Below are 23,282 nucleotides of genomic sequence, written 5' to 3' on the forward strand. Positions count from 1 at the left end.
TGGCCCCTTTGGTGGGTATCCTCCACCGGGAGGGGATCAGGGGTTTTCCTTATTTAGATGACTGGCTGATTTCTGCCTCCTTTTTTTTCCCATCACGTCAAGAGGGTCTGTGAGGTGCTGTCATCCCATGGGTTCCTGATCAACCTCAAGAAATCTCTCCTGTCGCCCACCCAGCACTTGGTTTTCATTGGGGGTCATCTGGACATGATGGTGTTCTTGCCTCTGGAATGGCGGAACACCTTGTGGCGGGATCTGGATTCTCTCCTGGGTCTGGATTCCACCCCGGTCCATTAATGGTTGAGGGTTCAGGGGTTGATGTCTGCTTCCATCAATGTGCTGCCTTGGGCTCACCTCCACTTGTACCCCCTGGTGAATTATCTCCTATCCCATTGGGATCCCTGCTAGGTGGGACTACAACATTCCTGTGGTGGTGTCCCCACAGATTTGTGCCGACCTGGGCTGGTGGTTGGTGGAGGCCCATCTCTCCAGGGGTCTCCCCTTCCTGCCGTCCCCATCCCGGGTGGTCACGACCGACGCCAGTCACCTCTGCTGGGGGGCGACCCTGGGTTCCTGGTCTGTTCAGGGTCATTAGGATCAACTTCAGGCAAGGGGCTGCTCCGACTTCTGGGAAATGAAGGCAGTTCTCATGGCATGCCGGCAATTTGCCCCTTCTCTCCAGGGTCAGCATGTGTTGATTCTGACTGACAATCAGGTGGTGTGGGGGTAAATCAACCATCGGGGTGCCGGGTTCGCTCCTGGCTGCTGACCCAGGAGCTGATGTCCTGGGCAGAGTCTACGGTCCTGTCCCCCAGGGCAGTGTATCTCCCGGGGAGAGAGAATGTGGTGGCGGATCACCTGAGCTGGGTGTTTCCTCCTCTGTCTCCCCTACCCCTGAGCCTCTCGGTGTTCAGGCTTCTGGTGGCTCGGTTTGACCTTCCGCGGATAGATGTGTTCACGGACAAGTTTAATGCTCGCCTGCCCTGTTTCTGCACTCTTCATCCGTGCCCGGGTGCCTGGCGGGTGGATGCGTTGTCGTTCCCTTGGCCAGCCGGCCGGCCTCCTGTATGCCTTTCCCCCCGTTTCCCTTGATCCAGCGAGTTCTGTGCAAGATCCGCCTGGTGAAGGCGTTTGTCCTGTTGGTGGTTCCTGGTCGGGTACCCCTCCCTTGGTTTCCCCTCCTGGCTGTTCTGGAGTGCTGGCCTATTCCCGATCTGCCCTACCAATTATGGGGCCCCTACCCCTGTGGGGATGTTTCGCCGGCTCCATCTGCAGGCTTGGCGCTTGAGAGGGTCACCTTGCCGGTTCAGGGTTATTCCGTGGGGGTGGTTGACTTGCTGCAGGGTTCCCGCAGGTTTTTTACTCTGCGGTATTATTCCTGCTATTGGTCTTCCTACTCTCATTGGTGCGGGCTGAATGGGGTCGACCCTGTCTCGGTGGATCCCTTGCTGGTCCTTGATTTCCTCACTGAGGGAATTTCCTTCGGTCTGGCTCCCTCCACTCTGCGGGCTCAATGGGCTGCCTTGTGTGCTTTCCGCAGTCCGGGTCTGGACGGCCTCGATCCTCTGATGGCTCGCTTGCTGTGGAGTTGTTTTTTACAGCGGCCTAGGGCTATTTGCCTGGCTCTGCCCTGGGATCTCCCCTTGGTTTTGCGGGCCCTCCAGGGTGCTCCCTTTGAGCCACTGGGCTCGGTGGATTTAAAATTTCTCGCCTTCAAGGTGGTGTTCTTGGTGGCTGTTGTTTCAGCTGGTACGATGGGTGAAGTGGGTTCTTTCCTTCGGTCTCCTCCGTTCTTGCGGGTTCTCCCGGATTGTCAGGTGTTGCTCCCTGACCCTTGGTTCCTTCCCAAAGTTCCTTCGGTCGTTAACTGCTCCCGCGAGGTGGTCTTACCTTCTTTTCCTCCGGGGGTTGACTCGGGTTCTGATGCCTCTCTGTCCCTGCTGGATGTTCAGCAGGCGGTCATGGTGTATCTGGACCACACAGCCGCCTTCTGTTGTGACAATTTGTTTGTGAGATTTGGCCCGGTCCGGTCACAAGCCTTCCGTCTCCACATTGAGTCGATGGATTAGGCAGGCTATCTTGCTGGCCTACGGGTCCCAGGAGTCTGAGCTCCCGGCTGGGGTCCAGGATCGTTCCACCCGGGGCCTTTCTGTTTCTTGGGCCTCGTTTAAGAGGGAAGATGCTCCTGGTGGGGCCTTCATACCAACTTACTTACTGGCCTACCTACCACCCTTGGCTACTTATCTTATCATCTCTGTAACCGAACCATCTAATAAACTACAACATGGAATCATTACCTGGACTCTTGTGGAGTTTCTTACTACAACATTCTGGCGACAATCTGGTCTTCAAACCCTGCATGAATTCAAATTCAATGGACTTACTTACAAGTACCATTCATACAACAATCCAAGGAACCTTCAATATTCTGCAACTACGTCAAGAAAACCAAGCCTGAAATATCTACGAGTTACCACCTGGCAGCCCCACCAGTGACCACAGTACACAGGTCAGCCTCAACGCGGGCGTGCCAGAGTTCACGCTACAACCTTGGTGAGTTTTCAATTGCTCATTCTGCATAGCTGAATTTATGCTACACCCGTGTACTTCTCGTGATCAAACTTGGCGAGTATCAACTGCTCTGTATTTCTGATGGATACATCTGCCAGTGGATTCCTCATCTTGTGAATATCCCCTGCGCCAGCATTCCACAGAACTTTTCATTCCCAGCACTCCACGTCGACGTGGGCGACGTCACAATGCATCGGCTCCGCTCGCGACTCCGTACGAGGTCACCGGAGCCATAAGAAGCCCACGTTGGCGTGATGACGTCAGTTCCCTTTTTTCCGCGCCGTCGACGCGCAACGGTTTTTTCCAGTGCTCTCTAGCTACTTTGTAGTATATTGCTGTGTTACTGTTAACAATTCGGTATGTCTTCGACGAGGAAGTCGGGCTTTAAGCCCTGTAGGGAATGCGAAGGTCTGATGTCCATGACTGATCCGCATCAAGACTGCTTATGGTGTCTTTCTTCGGACCACGATATGGAGGAATGCGGGTGCTGTAGGAGTATGAATCCTAAGGCACTGAAGGAGATGAAGACTAAGGTCTTCATGAAGAAGATCGGTGAGGAGAAGAGAGGGAGAAGAAAAGAGAAGTCGAGGCGGGAGTCGTCGACTTCGAGGTCGTCGAAGTCGAAGAAGCATCACAAAAAGAGAAAGCATTCTTCTCGACGTCGGTCCTCGAAGTCCAGGAAGTCGAGGTCGACTTTGCCGCGTCGGCGTCGGAGCAAGGACTTGTCACCTTCACCTTCTCCTTCGAAGTCTCCAAGAGGTTCTCCTTCGTCGAAGCGGGCTCCAGCTCAGTCCCCGACGCAGTCACCGGCTCCGTCTAAGGCGTCGACTCCGGTTCGAGTGGAGTCGGATGTCTCCATGGATGAACAAGAACAGGAAGAGCCTGCTCCGGTGCCTGATGAATCTGCGGCTCCGGTGGAAGATACTGCGGAGCTGACGCCGGAGACTCCACAAAGGGATACAGGGTCTGTTCCTTATCCGCAATTCCCAGCTCCAGGTACCGATTCATCAAATTTTCTAAATGCCATGTATGGTATATTTAACAGGGCGGCCTTCCCATCCGGAGCACCAACTGGTCCCGTGGGTCTGATGGCGTATACGCTAGGGGTGCCGCAGCATTATGCTCAGGCCCCCTTTTTGCCCTTTATGCCGATGGCGCCTTCGTGGCAGTTTCCGGCGCCGTCTGGGGATCCGACACGACTTCGGATGGACCATCAGACTTCGGAAACCTTCTTCGACGCCGCGTCCGACTCCATCGGCGCCGCGTCCGGCGGCGCCGACTCCACCTATGGCGCCGCCGACTCCGGTACCTCTGGCTCCACCGACGCTGCGTACGACGTCGACGACGCCAGCTCCCCGGATTCGATCGAGGAGGGAGGCCCAGAGGGTTTTGGAGGAAGGAAGATATATGGAAGAAGGTGAAGTCGATTCTTCTTCAGATGAGTTTGAGGGGATTGAAAAAGCAAGTGGGTTGGATACCACCCCTGAGTGGGAGCATACGTCAGCTAGATCTTCTCCACCTCAGGAATTGGCGCCCTATCATGTGGTGATCAAGAAGGCCGCAGATCTCTTAGATTTGCAGCTGCCCTCTGTGGAGTACAAATCGAACTTACTTACTGAGATGTTGCATTCACCGTCATCTACTTCGGAACCTTTGTTGCCTTTCAATGAGGCCATCTTGGAGCCGGTCTTGGAGGTGTGGAAGAAGCCTCTTTCATCTCAGGCGGTTTCCAGACAGGTGGCAAGAAGGTACAGGGTTGCACCAGGGGATCCAGATTTTTTGTCTACACATCCATCCCCGGAGAGCCTAGTTGTGCAGGCTTCTTGTTCTAAACATGCTTCGGGTGCTTTCCCTCAGTCTCCAGCTGATAGGGAGTCAAAGAAAATTGATCAGGCGGCCAAGAAGTCCTTCTCCTCAGGAAGTATGGCGCTGAAATCATCTAATGCCACATGCCTTCTGGGGCGTTATGTTCATGCCTTGATGGACTCTATTAAATCTTTGGCCCCTAAGTTGCCTGAGGGGGATAAGTCGTCCTTCTTGAAGGTTGTTGCGGACACTCAGGCAGCAGCCAGACAGGTGATCCAGTCAGGGCTGGATACGGCGGACTCGGTGGCGAGGATCATGGGGTCGTCTATAGCCGCAAGAAGGCAGGCGTGGCTCCGTTCCTCTGGTTTCTCAGCAGATGTTCAGGCCACGTTGGTTGATCTGCCATTCGACGGACAGAAACTGTTTGGGGAGAAAGCAGACTCTGCCCTTCAACGTTTTAAGGACAGCAGATTGACGGCAAAGTCCTTGGGTCTGCAGGCTCCTGCTAGGGGTTCAGCTTTTCGGAAGTTTATGGGTTTCGGAAGAACATCCTTTCGCTCCTTCCGACAGCCCCAACAGCAGCAGCAGCAACAACAGAATCCCCTCTATAGGTCCTATAGAGGGAAGCAAAGGGGTCAGAGAGGTTCTGGTCGCAACCCCTCTTCTTCCCCCTCCTCTTCTGCTCCCAATGAGGCTTCAGGGAAGCAGCCCTAGATCCCCCATCCCGGATCATGTAAGTCCTGTGGGGGGTCGGGTGTCCTACTTTCTACGGGGTTGGAAATCTATTACAACAGACCTTTGGGTTTTGAACCTCGTAGAGACTGGGTACGCCCTTCCCTTTCGGGAGTTTCCTCCCCCTTACCCTCCTTATCAAGGTTATTGCTCGGAAGACCATCTGCTTCTCCTACAGAAAGAGGTTCTAGCCGTGCTTCAGAAAGGTGCAATAGAGGTGGTTCCGGAGCAGGAAAGGTGTCAGGGATGCTACTCCCGGTATTTCTTGATTCCCAAAAAGGACGGCAGATTGCGTCCGATTCTGGACCTCAGAATCTTGAACTTTTACCTGAAACAGGAGAAATTCAAGATGCTGACCCTTGCGCAGGTTCTTCAAGCGTTGCAGCAAGGAGACTGGATGGTGTCGCTCGACTTGCAGGACGCGTACTTCCATGTCCCAATCCTGAAGTCACACAGGAAGTATCTCCGTTTTACGGTTGGGTCGCAACACTACCAGTTTGCGGTCCTCCCGTTTGGTCTTACTACCGCACCTCGAGTCTTCACAAAGGTGATGGCAGTGGTGGCTGCTCATCTCAGGAGGTTGGGGATTCCAGTTTTCCCCTACCTGGACGACTGGCTTCTGAAGGCAGAGTCCCCAGAGATGGTGCAGCGTCATCTGCGGGTAACATCTCAGCTGTTATACGACTTGGGTTTCTCGATCAATGTGCCCAAATCTCACCTGGTGCCCTCACAACGCGGCCTGTTCATAGGGGCGGTACTGGACACTACTGTGTGTCGGACATTCCCTGCTCCTCAAAGGATTCTCGACATTCAGGAAATGGTCCCTTTATTCCACAATGGAGCGGTTGTTCCAGTTCTGAAGGTCCTTCGCCTGCTCGGTCTGTTCGCCTCCTGCATACTGTTGGTCAACCATGCACGCTGGCACATGAGGGCGCTCCAGTGGTGCCTCCGCAGGCAGTGGTATCAGCACAGTGGAGATCTCAGGGAGTCGATCAGGATCTCTGGAGAAGCTGCAGCGGATCTATCTTGGTGGAGCGTGAAGGGCAATCTGTCCCAAGGAAAGCCCTTCCATCTTCCTCCATCGGTGGCCACAGTGATTACGGATGCATCCACCCTAGGGTGGGGTGCTCATCTGGGGGATCTGGAGATCAAGGGTCTTTGGTCTCCAGAGGAGAGGTTGCTTCACATCAACCTTCTGGAATTGCGGGCGATTCGTTTGGCACTCAAGGCCTTCCTCCCTTCCCTTCGCGGTCAGTCTGTTCAAGTCCTGACGGACAACACTACCGCGATGTGGTATGTCAACAAGCAGGGAGGAGTGGGGTCGCGTTGTCTCTGCAGAGAGGCTCTGCGTCTCTGGTCCTGGGCTCAGGACCATCATATTTGTCTGGTGGTGAATCATCTGGCTGGGGTGCTGAACGTGCGTGCGGACAATCTCAGTCGACAGTTCTCCGCCGACCACGAGTGGAGGCTCCATCCGGAGGTGGTTCGTCATGTTTTTCGGACGTGGGGAACTCCTTGGGTGGACCTGTTCGCCACTTGCGAGAACGCGCACTGCCCGTCGTTTTGCAGTCTCCAGTATCCGATGCAGGGGGCGTTAGGGGATGCGTTTCAGTTGAGTTGGGGCTCACAACTCCTTTACGCGTTTCCTCCCATACCCTTGATTCCTCGGGTTCTGAGGAAGGTTCGCCAAGACCGGGACCAAGTTATATTAATTGCCCCGGATTGGCCAAGAAGGGTGTGGTACACAGATCTTCTCCACCTCTCCTCGTGCCCTCCGCTCTGTCTCCCTCTGAGGGCAGACCTCCTCTCGCAGTCGGAGGGGCAGGTTCTACACCCCCACCTCCAGAGCTTACACCTTCATGCCTGGAGATTGAACGGGGCAACCTGAGTTCATTCTCTCTCCCGCCTGATGTGGTGGACGTTATTTTATCGGCCAGGCGACACTCCACCAAGTCCATTTACTCCTACAGGTGGTCTAAGTTTGTTAAATGGTGTGGAGAGAGGTCCATTGACCCTTTAAAAGCCCATCTTTCTAATGTTCTCCAGTTTGCTCTTTCCTTGGCTCAGCAGGGCTGTGCTGTGGCCACGGTCAAGGGCTATCTTTCGGCCTTATCAGCTTTTCTATGCCTTCCAGATCAACCGTCACTTTTTAAATCTCCGGTTGTTCTGAGGTTTATCAAGGGCCTTACAAACATGTTTCCTCCCACTCCCTTTGTAATGCCTCAGTGGGACCTTAATCTTGTTTTAACATTTCTGATGGGGTCCCCATTTGAGCCTCTACATAGCTGTCCTTTGAGGCTGTTGTCCTTTAAGGTGGTCTTTCTTGTAGCCATAACCTCGGCAAGGACTCAGAGATGAGGAGGGAGGGCCACTTCGCGCGCTCTGTGTTGCAAGACTTTCTGGTATAGGAAGGTGGACACCCTCCTCCGGGAGTGGGGACTGCTGTGGGAATCTATTCACAAGGTGAGGAATCCACTGGCAGATGTATCCATCAGAAGAACAAGTTACTTACCTTCGGTAACGCTTTTTCTGGTGGATACAGTATCTGCCTGTGGATTCCTCACTGACCCACCCGCCTCCCCGTTGTCCACCTTTGTATACCATGAAAGTGGTCTTGTTGGAATGTTTTGATACTTTCTTGCACATTTGTAGGAAATGCTTGTTTGTTTAGCATTCCTTTTCTTTGTATGATATGTATATGGGTTGGTATACTGTATACTGTGTATACTTGGAGTTGTCATTGGTTCACCTGTGAGCCTCGAAGGCTCGGAAAAAATGGGTGGAACTGACGTCATCACGCCGACGTGGGCTTCTTATGGCTCCGGTGACGTCGTACGGAGTCGCGAGCGGAGCCGATGCATTGTGACGCCGCCCACGTCGACGTGGAGTGCTGGGAAAGAAAAGTTCCGTGGAATGCTGGCGCAGGGGATATTCACAAGGTGAGGAATCCACAGGCAGATACTGTATCCACCAGAAAAAGCGTTACCGAAGGTAAGTAACTTGTTCTTCACTACATGCGCTGTCTCAAGAGCAGCTGAGAGTTTGCAGTTGTACCAGGGGTCAGCGAACTCATTTTAGTAAGGTGCAGTGCCCCTGTTTCTTTGCCTAATTTATTGCTGCGCCATTAAGAGGAAATAACCGCCATCTCCTGTCAGCCAGCGCGAGCCTTACCTTTTGAAAGTGGCCTCACGCGCGTTCTCTCCTTCTCTCCTTTGAGACTCTGTGACGCTTCCTTCGCATCAACACTGCTGCCTGGCAATATTTACTGCACAGTGATGCCGGGAGCCATCCGGCATGGCGTCACCGTGCGTGCCACCATCTTTTGGTTGGCATTAGCCAAGTTTTTCCCAATGTACTGCTCACTTGAAGCGTAAGTGCGCGCAGGCACCACCGGAGTTTTCTTTCCTTGCCAACCACGCGTGAGGTTGAAGAAGCGTCCCTCACAGTTCTTTCCTCTGTGCATGGGCTTACATTTCCAGAACATCGGATTAATGCTATGTATACCCATACTGCAAGTACTGTTTTTTTTTGTGTTGGAAGATCTGCTTCTCCTGCATTCCAGTACTTGACGTCTTTCAACGCGGTAGTTCACACTGAAAGAACTCGAGCTTCATGTTTTTCCTACACCGCATTGGACGCTAGCAGCTTTTTCTTCGGCATGGTTAAAACACTTACTTTCTCATGTATACAAGCCGCAGTCATAATTGGCTTCTTGTGCTCTTCCTTCAATTCGTCTTTGGTGTTCAAGCATCGGAACAGTAACGAAGTCGGGTGAGATACCTTCCAGCATCTAAATGACTACGGTGACTACTTCTATTGTTTTATTTTATTGTTTTCTGGGGACATATATACTTACTAGTATTAATTCAACTTACAGTACTATTAATATTTAATTTGTTTTCCCATTTCTTTGTTCCTAGGTGTAAGTACGAGTCTATTTACCCCATTGCTTGCGATAATTCAGTACTATGTATTCCTATTTTGTTTTATTACTGTGTGTGGGGGTAGTACCTTCGTTTCTTTTCCTATTGAGTTTACCCCAGTTTTATTATAGTGCTATGGGTGATTATGTAACCTTATTTTTACCTGCTTTGTACTTCATATTTTTGTTATACATTTACTCTGCTTGTATTCAGTGAGTCACACCTTCGTGAGTGGTTGCGTAAACCCATGTTACTTGCTGTGAGATGCATATTGCAGATCCCTGCGTTTTTTTCTACACATACTCTGTTGTTATTCTTTACCTAAAGGTTTCTTGAATGCACATGTATTTTACGTTGAGTTGTGTGTTACCCTTTCAGTTTTAGGCCTAGTTTCTGATATTCTGGTTATTTATTCGGTCTGTTGCTTAAATTGCATTTTTCACAGACTTAAACTGCACAGTTTCTACTTTTTTTACATTTTACTTGGTTGTTCTTCTGCTGTGTGTAGGCGTACATTTTAGATTTTACGTTGTACTGTTGGATTGCCTACGTTCTACATTACACATACATACATTTTGGTCTACGTTTCTGTGTTATGGTCCCTTTGTTTGCAGCTCTGGTTCGCAGTTTGCTCCGTTTCACAGTACGTAGGGTTTGCCTTGACGTCAGGCGTACAAGTTCGGTATGTGTTGTTTATTTGCCTGAGACTGTTTCTCATTTCAGGTGGGTGTTTTCTTTTTCGGCACATTCCTTTTTCTTTGTTTTGCCTTTCCCTGGTAAAAAAGGGGGATGGTGTGCGTGCTTTTGTTTTGCTACAATCAAGGTGGATTGTAGCAAAACAAAAGCACGTACACCATCCCCCTTTTTACCAGGGAAAGGCAAAACGAAGGAGTGCATTTTTGCTGTTTATAGTGTTGCGTGCTATTCTATTTTACTTCTGCTTATTGTTTTGTATTTTAGTATACTGCATTTTACATTTTGTCATGTCTTGTCATTCTATTCCATTTTTATGGTATTTCATTATTGTTTTGTTGCCGCATAATATTCCTTTGTGAAAATGTTATTGCACCATTGCATTTCTGCATGCTATGTAATATGTATTATTACATTTAACATAGTTCCTCTTTATATCTTGTACTCTGTTCTTACTTCTTTTTCTTTTCTTTTTCCATGTAAAGAAAGAGGATATGTTGTAATGTCATTTCTTGTCTTCCTCCTTTTCACCCTGTCTTCCCTCTTTGTCCGGCCAGAGTATATTTAGAATGTTATATGATGTCACAGAATGTGGGGTGACTCACGTGAGTCAGTTGACTTCAGGTTGAGCAGAAGGAAGCTGCTCCTGGTGGGGCCTTCATACCAACTTACTTACTGGCCTACCTACCACCCTTAAACAATAAATATTATTGATGCACACGCTACAAATTAATGCATATGTTAACAGTAAGAAAAAATTATCCAATAGAGACTTCAGTTCTTCTTGTTTATTCACATGGTTCTTCCACTCCCAACGCGTTTCGTCGTTTTGAAGGGATTAACCCATACGACTTCCTCAGGGCTGGAAGCAAAATAAATATCAAATATATAGAGTTGTAATAATAGGCAACAAACAAATACATGCCCCAAATTCGTGGACTAGTGCAGAGGAATCACAGGTGCTAAGTTAAATGCAAACAGGTGCTCCGTGAGAAAACATGTGTATAAAAACTATTAACAAATCAGCATATATAGTAATTGTTGACCCAAATAAACTCATTGTCGAAAAACAAAATTCAAATTCTGTGACAACATGAATTTTTACCAATAATTGATTCACTCACCAACCCTAGTGAGTAACATGCTCTATGTGGCTAATACATAATAACATGAGTAAATCTGTACCTCTATTTCTGAAGAACTGCAAACCTGTAGTGGTACAAGTAGTACTAAATTAATAACTGCGTCACACATGAGGCATGATAAACCAATACGCTAATGAAATGACTAAAAAACAAATATCAATACCTTTCAAAATCTTGTATAGCTGCAGAAATTATCCTCCAATTTCGAAATATTGCATAATCTTTATGAGTCAACAAAAGTATGTAAGGTCCGAATTCTCAACCACCTGAAACAACATTGTATGTATAATGTATCACTAAACTGGTCAAATCGCCAATTAAAACAGCAAGAAAATACGCGTATCACGTTCTTACCCTATTTAACGGCTATGCCGCATTGTATACAGATTCAAAAGCAAACGAGTTTGTTTCAGCAAATCGTCCCTGATGTACGTGGTCCTACAGGCAAAAGAATCTTGTAGTTACTAACGTCCTTATAGTACTCTTGGATCCAAAAAATATAACTACTAACAACAACCCTACCCAACTCACCTCAAAACGGCTCTTGTAACCTGAGTACAGGTAACGAGTGCTTCCGTCATTCAGCTACTTCCGTATAAGTAAAAAGAGTAGAAATAAAAGAAAGTGACTAACCTCAAAGCTATAGTCATGAGCGCCATGTCTAAATCACATTACAACCCGTATATCTGTACTAACCAAACTAAGGTTGTGACAATAAGTGCCATACATCAATTCTATGAGTCACATCACTCTAGAAGAACTAGAGATGTGACGCTCTAAGCCATACCTTAATGTATCAATAATAAGTCACGTCTTTATTTCGGGTAAGTCCAAGAAATATAACGGTGCACATGTGAATTAAATTAACAGAATCTCCTGAGGCTTGAGCCGGGAGAAGCGCTGGCTTGCGCCTGCATTGCGGTATTATTTTAGCTTGGGCTTTTATTTTCATTCGCTTTGCTGCTACTGTTCTTAACAATTTTAAAATCGTTTTAAAACATTTTGCTGCTACTGGGGCATAGTGTTTACTACCCCCTTACCTGTGTCTCAGCACCTCACAGCCTTGCCGAGTTGGTGACGATCGGCTGGGGCCGCCATCTTGGGTGGGGTTGTGTTTCGCGCTCTAGCGCTTCAGGATCAGCACTACTTAATCGCGCATGGCGCGTGCGCGCCGCTGGCGCGCCGAAGGCGCACCTAAGGCAAGCCCGTCTGCGCCCGTCCTCCACCGGCCGCGCCATGCGCCAAAATCCCTGGCCAATTTCCCCGTGGTGGTGTACCTACTCTCAGCTAATCTAGTAGACAATTACGAATCCTTAACAAGGCTACCAGGCAACCGGACTGCGTGGGTTTCTCGCCTGGTTCTGGTTTAGGGCGTACACCTCAGTGGTGCCCGGCCTGTTGCACAACGCTGCCAGAGCTGGGTCCAGGTAAAACGCTTGAGGAAGCCCAGGTTTTGGATTCTAATCTTTCAAATGGCAAGACTACGGCTGTTTTTAAATGCCTACTACTCAATGCCCGCTCCTTGGTCAAACACAGTGTCGAGTGTGCATCACTAATTGAGGATAATAATATCAAAATAGCTTTTATTACGGAAACTTGGCTGGACGAGGCTTCGGGACCTGATTTAGTGTTGGCCACGCCTCCTGGTTTTTCCTGCTATACAGTAAACAGACCCTCTAAGAAAGGGGGAGGTCTGGCTGTGATCTATGATAGTTCCATCAAAGCCACATTTGACAAAACCATCCACTCATGCTTTGAAGCCCTGTCCTTTGTCTTCATCCTCCATTATGGCGATACTTTTAGGGGTGTCTTAATCTACAGACCTCCCGGTCTCAGGAGCCCTTTTCTAACAGAGGTGGGAGCCCTGCTTGAGGACGGTCTGTCCAGGGAATCTTTTACCTATTTAGGTGATTTTAATTTTCATCTGGAATTGGATGGGGACAGAGACACTTGCAAAATGCTTGATCTTATGGGTAGTTTGGAGTTTAAACAACTGGTGCAGGCTCCTACTCATCAGGCTGGACACACGCTGGATGGGATCTTCTCTAACTCCACACAGATTTCTGTTACCGACATCTTTCCCCTGGCCTGGTCTGATCATTATGCAGTCAGGTTTGAGGTGAGAGGTGGAAAACATCGGGGTAGAACCTCCACGAGGGGGGAGCCTAAGGAAATTAGATCCTGGAATAAGGTCGTAGGAAATGATCTTAGGGATCTTTTACTCTCCACACAACAACCCCTCCCCTTAGATGTGGAAGAAGCCGTTTCGGTATATACATCCTGGCTAGAGGAGGTGTGCCTCACTCTGGCTCCTAAAAAAATCATCATTCCGAAAAGGTTAAAACCCACAGCCCCCTGGTATTCCTCAACTTTGAAGTCACAAAAACTAATTTGTAAACACCTGGAACGGGCTTGGAGGAAGGATTATCATCCTTCTGCTAAAGACACCTATAAACAAAGTATCCAGTGCTATAAACTTTTACTGTTGGAAACTAAGAAAGAGTTTTTCGCACATCAGATTAAGCTGCCGTTTAATTCCACTAAGGTACTTTGCAACATAGTGCCCAGACTGGCGCACCCACCCCCTGTCCCTTTAACGCCGACCAGAAATTTCTGTGAGGAAATTGCCATTTTTTTCCAGAATAAAGTAGCGAAAATTTTTTAAACCTTTAAAAACCCGGTTAATACCAACCCAGGCTCGACGGCTTGTCTGGCGCTGGAATCCAGCTTGGACATTTTTCCTCCTATAACATATGATGAGACCCTCAACCTTCTGGTTACCGCTAAATCTGGGTCTCCTTATGACTCTTGCCCTGTGGCAATAACTAAATTGGCTCCTGAACCCATAGCCTTGATACTGACTAACATCTATAATGCTATGTCTACTCTTGGCCAGTTTCCTAAACGTTGGAAAACAGCCTCGGTGCTTCCTTTGCTTAAGAAACCTAATTTGGATATGAATGACCCAAACAATTTTCGCCCCATTTCACGTCTTCCCCTTCCGGCTAAACTGGTGGAAAAATACTTGAATAGCAAATTGAGTACCTTTTTGCGCGATACTAATGCCTTGGATCCCACCCAGTTTGGTTTTAGAGAAGGACACAGTACCGAGACTGTGCTCCTCAAATCAACGGATGAAATCAGGACAGGCTTGGATCAAGGTGGCAAGGCCGTACTGATCCTGCTTGACCTCTCCGCGGCCTTCGACACGGTCCATCACGGAGTTCTGATGGGCTGGTTGTTGGCCTGCGGAATACGGAAGAAAGCCTGGTCGCTTTTAGAGTCCTTTCTCTCCGATAGACGCCAGTCAGTGGCTCTGGGTGAGTTCGTCTCAAACCCCTTCACACTCCCCTGTTGGGTCCCACAAGGTTCTTCCCTTTGTAACGTTTATGTATCCCCTCTGGCCCCTTTGATTGAATCGTTCGGTTTTTGTCTGACATCCTATGCCGACGACACTCAAATCGTAATCTCCATGCTACCAGGCCAGGAGAGGGCATCAGGGGAAAGACTACATGAATGTATGGGGGCGGTGGGTGAGTGGATGTCACAAAATTGTCTAAAGCTTAATGCAAGCAAGACGGAAGTGATGCTTTTTGGCAAAAATGCCAATATCTGGACCCCTAGTTGGTGGCCGTAATCCATGGGTACTCTTCCAGTACCCTCGAGAAAAGTAAAGAATCTGGGTGTAGTTTTGGACGAATGCCTTTCCATGCAAGCTCAGGTGAATGCGGTAGTCTCCTCCACCTCGTACATTCTTAGGAACCTGAGGAAAGTGCTTCCGCTTTTACCCATAGAGTGTAAATCTAACGTAGTCACAGCGTTGATCTTGTCTCGCCTTGACTATTGCAATAGTCTCTATCTGAATACGCAGGAAGGTAACCTGTATAAACTCCAGTTGCTCCAGAACTCAGCAGCAAGGCTGCTCACGGGAACGTCTAGGTCTACCTCTATTTCTGACGCCATAAGGAAATTTAATTGGCTACCTGTGAAAAAGCGCATTTTATTCAAAGCTCTTTGTTTAGTTTTCCGCGCTTTGCAATATTCAGGCTCTCTTCATCTAAGACAACAATTTTGCTGGTATGTTCCAGCAAGACCATTGCGCTCTCAGGGTGCAAAGCTTATCATCCTTCCCATCATAAGGAAAGCTAGATGGGGGTGGGAGAAGTTTTGTGGCAGGAGCGGCCAGGGCCTGGAATCAGCTTCCTTTTGAGTTGAGGAATTCCAAGGATGTTCTTTCCTTTAGGAAAACGCTCAAAACTTGGTTGTTTTGATTCTAACGTAGCAAGTGTTGGGAGAACTTCAGCAAGCGCCGGGACACCCTAGGGTAGCTGTGCGCTATATAAGTTCTAATAACATTAACATTAATGATAACTATCATTTAGCAAAATCAAATTAATTGATTGCTGATCCCAAGTATACGTCAGATGCTAATCCGAGCCCATTCATTGAGTTAAAACTAGATTAAATAAAGATCTAACAAAACAAAGAGTAACAGAGCAGTATACCCATGTGTGACTAATTAATAAATAAATGAATACAGAAAAACCCTGGCCGTCTATCACAATCGAAAGTGTATTTATTATAGGTAAAATTGGTGCAAAAAAGTCTGTCGTAATAGAGGAATTCCAGAGCAAACAATGCCCCGATAAAACTCAATTGTCATTAACATACCAATGAACACATATGGAATTTATGCACGATTGACCAGGCTACCCATCATACTAAAGAGAATAATTCACATATCCACTGATATTAATCTCCTAAAAAGTACTGTAGCTCCTGGTCATAATTGAGACCATCCTCCACAGCCTTCAGACGCATGATCCACCGTGCCTCATGTCTGCGCAGTTTCAGCTCTCTATTCCCACCACGTCAATCAAGTCTAACATGTTCAATACCATAAAATTGAAAAGATTTCGTCGAGCCTTGCGCTTTACAGTTGTAAACATGTTCGGCAATAGGATATTTCGCATCATAATTTTTAATAGCTCTCATGTGTTCACTAACACGCTCCTTTAAAGCTCTGATTGTGCTACCTACGTACATTTTTTCACATCTGCATAAAATGACATATACAACATATTTAGTGCTACAACTAATATTAGAAAGAATATTGTACATGCGACCATGCTTATCTTTGAACTGTTTTGTTTTGTCTTGAGCATATTTGCACATGCCACAGTGTCCACATTTGAAAAAACCCTTAGTGAATTTTGTCAACCAAGTCTCTTGTTTATTATCAAAAGGGTAACTGGGACTTAGCATAGATCCTAAAGTCCTGCCCCTACGAAATGTAATCTGCGGTTTATCCGTTACAAACTCTCGCAGAGTCCTGTCAGCTTGCAGAATGTGCCAATGTTTATTTAGGCTTTTGCGTAAAGTCAAACTGATTGGAGTACAGTCCGTGATCATTCTGATAGGTGTTATTTTCGAAATAGTGGCTTGACTAGGCTTTAATGTGGATGGCCGTTTAATCTTAAACACCCTCTGTTTGGCTAATGCAATATCTTTATTTGAGTAACCCCTTTGGGAAAATCTTCTCCCCATATCCTCAATACAATTGGCAAATTCTACATTTTCACTACAATTACGACGAGCTCTAACCATTTCTCCAAATGGAATCGCTCTTATCTGATGTCGGGGGTGTGCACTGTCTGCATGTAGAATAGCATTGCACAACGTGGGTTTACGATACATTTTGCTGTGAATTTTAGTGTCAATAACATACAGCTCTACATCCAAAAATACAATTTTTGATATACTTGAAAATCTTGTTCAATTCATTGTTATTAAGGTAACCAATAAACTCTTGTAACAATTGTTCTGTACCGGTCCAAATCATAAGACAATCATCTATATAACGCCCCCAAAATAAAATGTAATCCTGCCACTTACTACCTGATGAGCCCCATATCACCTTTTCTTCCAATCAGCCCATATATAGATTGGCATACACCGGTGAAAATTTTGAGCCCATAGCCACTCCTTGAATCTGCTTGAACCAATCTTGTTTAAAAAGGAAAAAGTTATTATCTAGTATCAATTCAGTCATAGTCAGTAGCATTGGGTATGCTCCCAATGACTTGCCGGTCTTTTGGACAGAAAATACTGAATAGCTTGTAAACCCAAATCGTTTGGTATGCTGGTATAAAGTGTCACCAACAGCATACCAGTTTCCCAACACACATCTCCTAAAATACTCAGAATATGCCTAGTGTCTTTGATATAGGAGGGCAGATTGATAACCAATGGTTGCAAAAATAAGTCAACATATTCAGATAGACGTTCCGTAGGTCCCCCTATTCCTGACACAATTGGCCTCCCCGGTGGGAAGGGGAGGTCTTTGTGGATTTTAGGCAACGTGTACAAGCATAGCGAGGGCGATTAACCTTCAAATACAAAAACTCATCATCATCTAAAAGGGGATTATCATGCCAATGTTTCAATAATCCATTAATCTTAGTTGAAAGAGAAAACACAGGGTTATGTGGAATCTTCTGGTAACACTGTACATTATTCAGTTGTGAATGTATTTCTTGATCATAATCGATTTTATTCATTAGAACCAGATTGCCACCTTTATCTGCTTTTCTAATGATCAAATCAGAATCATTAACTAACGTTCTCAACGCTTGCCTTTCATGAACTGTTAGATTATCTTGCTGATATCTAAAAGAAGATGTAGTGTTCTTAACAGTTTTGTCTAAATCGTTGGTAACCAAAGTGTGAAATATTTCAATGTTATTACCACTGACAAGATTCGGAGACCACAGAGATTTCTCTTTTAGGCCACTTGATATCGAAAAGTCAGGTCTAATATCTAAATCTGAAAGCACCCTCCCTATTGTGATCGGTTCCTCTTCCATTTCAGTAATTGAGAGTAACATCATAGTATCCTGTATATCCTTAATTGAAATTGCATTAGACAATGGATTAGTCGTTAGTGACGCAGTTGCTTTATTAGGTATGGGATTCAGTGCAAAGTTTCTTCAATTTGAGACGTCTCACAAATTTGAATAAATCAACTTTAGTATCACAAATGTCCCCTCTAAAATATGGACAGAATCCCAAACCTTTTTTCAGTAACATAATCATTTCATCTGTGAGTGTGCGATCAGATAGATTAATCACTTCAACCTCCCCACCTACTACTGCTTCTGGTCTTTCTTGTCCCAGGATCGTGTTTTCATCCCTGTTCTGTCTCCATCTACTGCCACTCCTGTTGCCCCTCCTTGTTTTCTTGTGTTTTCTGTTCTCTTGTTCAACTCTCGATTTCCCCTTTTGATTCGATACACCTCCTGCAAGAAAGATGAATTCACCAAAGGGTAGGCCTGTCTACCCTCTACTCCAGACCCCCCTTCCACATCACTACCACTAGTGGGTACTGTATTTAAGGAGGTATTACTAGAACTAGTGGACTGTGGTTGAGGAGTCAATTTCTTCATATCCACTGGGATAAGGTAGTCATATTTTTTAGAAAAGGTAAAGACTCTACCACTATTATAATCCACCTCATCCCTCTTCAACTTCCGTGCTTTACGTTGTTTGATATCGTTTTGATGATTTAGAAGTAGCCCCTTAAGGAATTCATAGTTCTTAGCTGTCACTTCTGGCATATACAAAGATGCAATCTCACTTTCTAATTGTGCGATTTCAGTCTGTAATTTCTGTACCTTGCTATCAGCATTTTTAATTAAGATCTTCATAAGTTTCATGGAACTTGAAGTGAGTTCTTTTTCCCACAAACCCAGGAGGTTTCTCCCGGATTGTCAGGTGTTGCTCCCTGACCCTTGGTTCCTTCCCAAAGTTCCTTCGGTCGTTAACTGCTCCCGCGAGGTGGTCTTACCTTCTTTTCCTCCGGGGGTTGACTCAGGTTCTGATGCCTCTCTGTCCCTGCTGGATGTTCGGCAGGCGGTCATGGTGTATCTGGACCGCACAGCCGCCTCCTGTTGTTGTGACAATTTGTTTGTGACATTTGGCCAGGCCCGGTCCGGTCACAAGCCTTCCATCTCCTACGGGTCCTAGGGGTCTGAGCTCCCGGCTGGGGTCCAGGATCGTTCCACCCGGGGCCTTTCTGTTTCTTGGGCCTCGTTTAAGAGGGAAGCTGCTCCTGGTGGGGCCTTCATACTAACTTACTTACTGGCCTGCCTACCACCCTTGGCTGCTTACCTTATCATCTCTGTAACCGAACCATCTAATGAACTACAACTTGGAATCATTACCTGGACTCTTGTGGAGTTTCTTACTACAACAGTTTCTAGGGAAGATATTTGGGAAGATATTTGCAGGGCTGTGACCTGGGCCTCCCCGCTCATGTTCATGGAGCACTACCGGGTGGTTTTGGGTGGGTCTCCTCCAGGGGATTTTGCGGAGGCGATTCTCGGTGCTACGTCCTCCGTCTCCTGATTTTGGCCTTCTGGATAAGGCCTGTATGATTTGTTCTGTGTATTTTGTACTCTGGATTAAATCCTGTTTTGGTGTCATGTACTCCTTGTTGTTGGTTTCTTGTTCACTATGAAGCCCCTTGGCTTGGGTATGTGCTCACTTAGTTTATCATGTAGCGAGGAAGTCTTACGAGTAGGTAATGCCCCGGTTACTTACCGGTAACCTTTATTACTCCGAGTATTGTCTTCCTCGCCACATAAGTTCCCATCCCTCCCTCCCTGGGGTGTTATCAGCTTCATATTTGGGCTTAGTAGTTCTTCAAGCTGGGGGTTGGGCCGGCCCTCCTCTTATAGAGGTATGGGGTGATATGGGTCGGCCATATTGGGATGGGATGCTAATGTTTGCTTTGGAGGGTTCTGGTGTGGAGCTTAAGCTCACTTCATTTATCATGTGGCAAGGAAGACAATACTCGGAGTAATGAAGATTACCGGTAAGTAACCGGGACATCCATCATCTTATTATGGGATGGGTGCGATCAGTCAGAAGGGAAATGTCCCATATGCGTATTCCTGAAGTTAGGTTCCATTCCCCAACTGCATAGAAAGAAATACATGGAGGTAAATAATGGAAACTACGTCTTTCTGTGTGTTTTCACAGCAGCTCAGTTAATAACTGCACTGAAAGATTTGCCATGCAGCTAAGAGATGTTTGAATAAAGCAAAGCTTGCACACAGTATGATCAGTTCCCAATGTCGTGTTGGCAAGATTCCCACCGTTGTAAGCGGTCCACTCTATCCTCGCGCACACTGAAGCCCCACTTCAGAATCACTCTCTATTGGCGGTCCTGCACTGAGAGATATTTGCCGCTATCCCATACCTGAGTCTGTAACACCTGGCACTCATTCTCAACCTCCCCCCCCCCCCCCCCCCCCCCCCCCCTGCTGCACAGTTTTCGTTGGTGTTATTGCTTTACTCTATCCGTTAAGCATTTCAATCCTCACTCTGTGATATGAATAAGGACATGGACAGTACAGCTCAACAACAATGTGACAGTACAATACATTATGCTTGACTGTCTGCGTTTTACACGCATATGATGTAGTAATGCATACTGTTTTGTTCAGGTTGAAAAAAAGAAAAATTATTTAAAAAGATTTGGTGAAAAAATAGTAAAGAAGTCCCATTGAAGTGGATTCTGGCTTATTGTATACTATAATACTCAAATGTTGACCAGAGAAATAATTTTTCTGAAACACCAATACATTAGATGGGTACACCAGTGTAATAACAGATTTATTGGGATAATGTAAAACTAGGATTTAATTCAAACAGACAGTATGTCACAGAAGCATATGTGACTGAAATGACCAGCAGTTTTGGGGTGGAAACCAGCAGAACAGACTCTTAAAGCCAGGGAACAAGTTAGTAAACGTAACGAGTTATTTAGAGTCGAAATAGGATCATGAAAGGGCTAAAAAGCATAACATTTAAATGAAGTGTACCAGAACATCATTGTATAAGAACTGTTCCCATCACTACACAAAAGGAGGTGAGGGAAATGTTAAGGAAGATGAAGGAGGAACATATAATAAAACAAGTGACGGGTACCCAATAGCTTTCTCCTGTAGTAATGTCCAGTGAGAGTTGACAGTAAATTGTGCTTCTGTATTGACTTGCGAATAGTAAATCAGAACATTATACTGGACCGTTGCCCTTTCCTGAACATCAGCAAAATATTAACCATCCTCGCAGAATCATCTGTGTGCGGTTAACTGGACTTGGAATCCGCGAACCACGAAATACATCTCAATCCAGAGTCCAAACATACCATGGCGTTCATAAAATTACAAAGCACATTTCAATTCCAGATTCCCTTTTGGCCTTGTAACAGCTGCAGCTGATTTCCAAAGTCTGATGTATAATTTATTCAAGAATGAGCGACATAATAGTGTAAGGGAAAGCGAAGTAGGAACACAGTGAGACCCTTGAAAGGGTATTAACCATTTTTAAAAGAAGCAGGTTGCACCCTCAAGAAAGCCGAATGGGATTACAGAGTGGACAATCTGGTAACAAGGACAAGATATAACACCTAATAGATATTTAATAAAGGCTAGACTAGTGGTACCTGAACCTGAAAACAAAGCACTGCTACGGTCAAACATGGGCCTAACAGAATATTATGTAACATTTGTGTTCCACTATAGTAATTTGACAGAGGTATTAAGGAATAATAAAACGAAATGATCCAACATTTTAACGAGGCCAGGAACAGAGAGATGCGTTCAAGGAAATAAAGCAAATTACAAGCTTAGATCTTGAAACCGTTCATAAGAAGAAGCTTACTATTTCGAGGGTTGATGCGAATAACTATGGCCTCTGCGTTCATACTAAAAGGGGACGGAGAGAAGAAGAAGTGTTGCCTTTGCGACAGCGAATACTAACCGAAAAGAGCTATGCAACCATTGGAATGCTTGGGACAGAGAATTTCGCCTTCGCACTGATCAGAAGACTGTTGAAAGTGCTAAAATCAGATGGACCGACGGTGTCACAGAGACTCGTGAGATTAGCATCCAAATTGCAGGAATTCTGAATCACACGCAATACTTGCCAGGATGGAAAAACAAGCTGGCCAGTTGACTCTCTCGTCTGCTTGATGCAACAGAAAAAGAAGGATAAAAGGAGACTGAAAACATAACAATTGTGATGTGAGCTGTGAGGGACACCGGGTACACTACACTAACAAGCACGGGATGGAAAACTACACTAGAAAATGACTATACTTTGCAATTATCGGCAGAAGGAGTCATAAGTGGTTGGTCGATTGGAAAATGCAGAAGGACTTGTCAGTGCAGGAAGGTTTTATTTTATGAAGAGACAAGTTGATTCCACCGATGTTATTAAAGATAAAAGTGATTCAAAAAGCTGATCCAGGCCATCTAGGAAAGACATTAATAAAATGCAGAGTAAGGTAAAATTGTTGGTGATCCCGGACAGTCGTGGATTTGTGGAGGAGTGGATCATCCAATGCTTGGCATGCATCTAAAGTGAGAAGAGAATATGCACACATAAGACTCATTGTGCGGAAGGAAATACCAGGAGAGTGTGGCAAAAATGGAGTATTGAATTGAAAAGAAAAAAACTAGCATCTGAAAAGTGAGCAGTGGAAGGACATAGCTGATGCGTCCATGCTCCAAGGGAGGGACTAATGCACAGAATTAGTAAAGCATACACAAGCTAACAACCAAGAAGCAAGCAAATAAGTGACAATGAAGCCAACCAGTGGTAAGCAGTAGCCGGGCTCCAAGGCCACTGTAAACTGACAGTTCATCAGTGAGTACCACCTGCAAAGGAAGCAATGCAATAAAATCAAACAAAATATCAAGAAATAATTGAGCCCCAGCAAACCAAACCCATGCGTTTTGAAATAGGTGAATGTCAATTGCAGAGTTGGGAAAGACAATGTTTGAGTAAATATGGCCCCCCAAAGTTGGCCAAAAGACAGCATGTATCGCAGGTGGAACTAGAGGATGAGACAAATGGAATGTATTGTAGGTAGCTCCATGCAATGGATTGGAACTCTTAAGTTTGGGGCACCAGAAGAGAGCCAGACAACACCATACTCGGAAGACATTTATGTCTCACACAGAACTTGCAGGAACCAGCCATATCTTGTTGAAGCAGAATCTGGGACAAGTGGAGAAATGTTTCCAGATGGAGAGGGTGGTGTATCGCAGAGACACAGGCATGCATGCACACCGCCTACGAAGTGAAAGGACTATTCACTTGATATTTTTTCCGGTTCCTGTTTCTCTTATTGTTTATAAAGGGAGGGGATCTTTGTAGTGATGTCCTTCTGTGGTCATGAGGGTGCATGCCTTTTCACCAGAACACTCGATGTTCCAAACTTTCAGGGTGTGTTGAAAAGGGGGCTTGCTTCCCATCTCCTTATTCTGTGAGACCTTTTCTGAATAATATTAACACACATTACTGATTCGTGTGGTTGTTTTCTGGTTGCTTCTTACATTCACCA

At 46.2% G+C, this 23,282-nt stretch overlaps 1 protein-coding gene across 1 annotated transcript in view; it reads left to right on the forward strand.

The window, feature by feature from the left end:
- CWC27 (CWC27 spliceosome associated cyclophilin) overlaps positions 1 to 23,282 on the forward strand; it is an 873,807-nt gene that overhangs the window by 505,248 nt on the left and 345,277 nt on the right. The window lies entirely within an intron of this gene.

Source organism: Triturus cristatus, chromosome 2_1 (assembly GCF_964204655.1).
Source record: "Triturus cristatus chromosome 2_1, aTriCri1.1, whole genome shotgun sequence".
NCBI classification, from domain to species: Eukaryota; Metazoa; Chordata; class Amphibia; order Caudata; family Salamandridae; genus Triturus; species Triturus cristatus.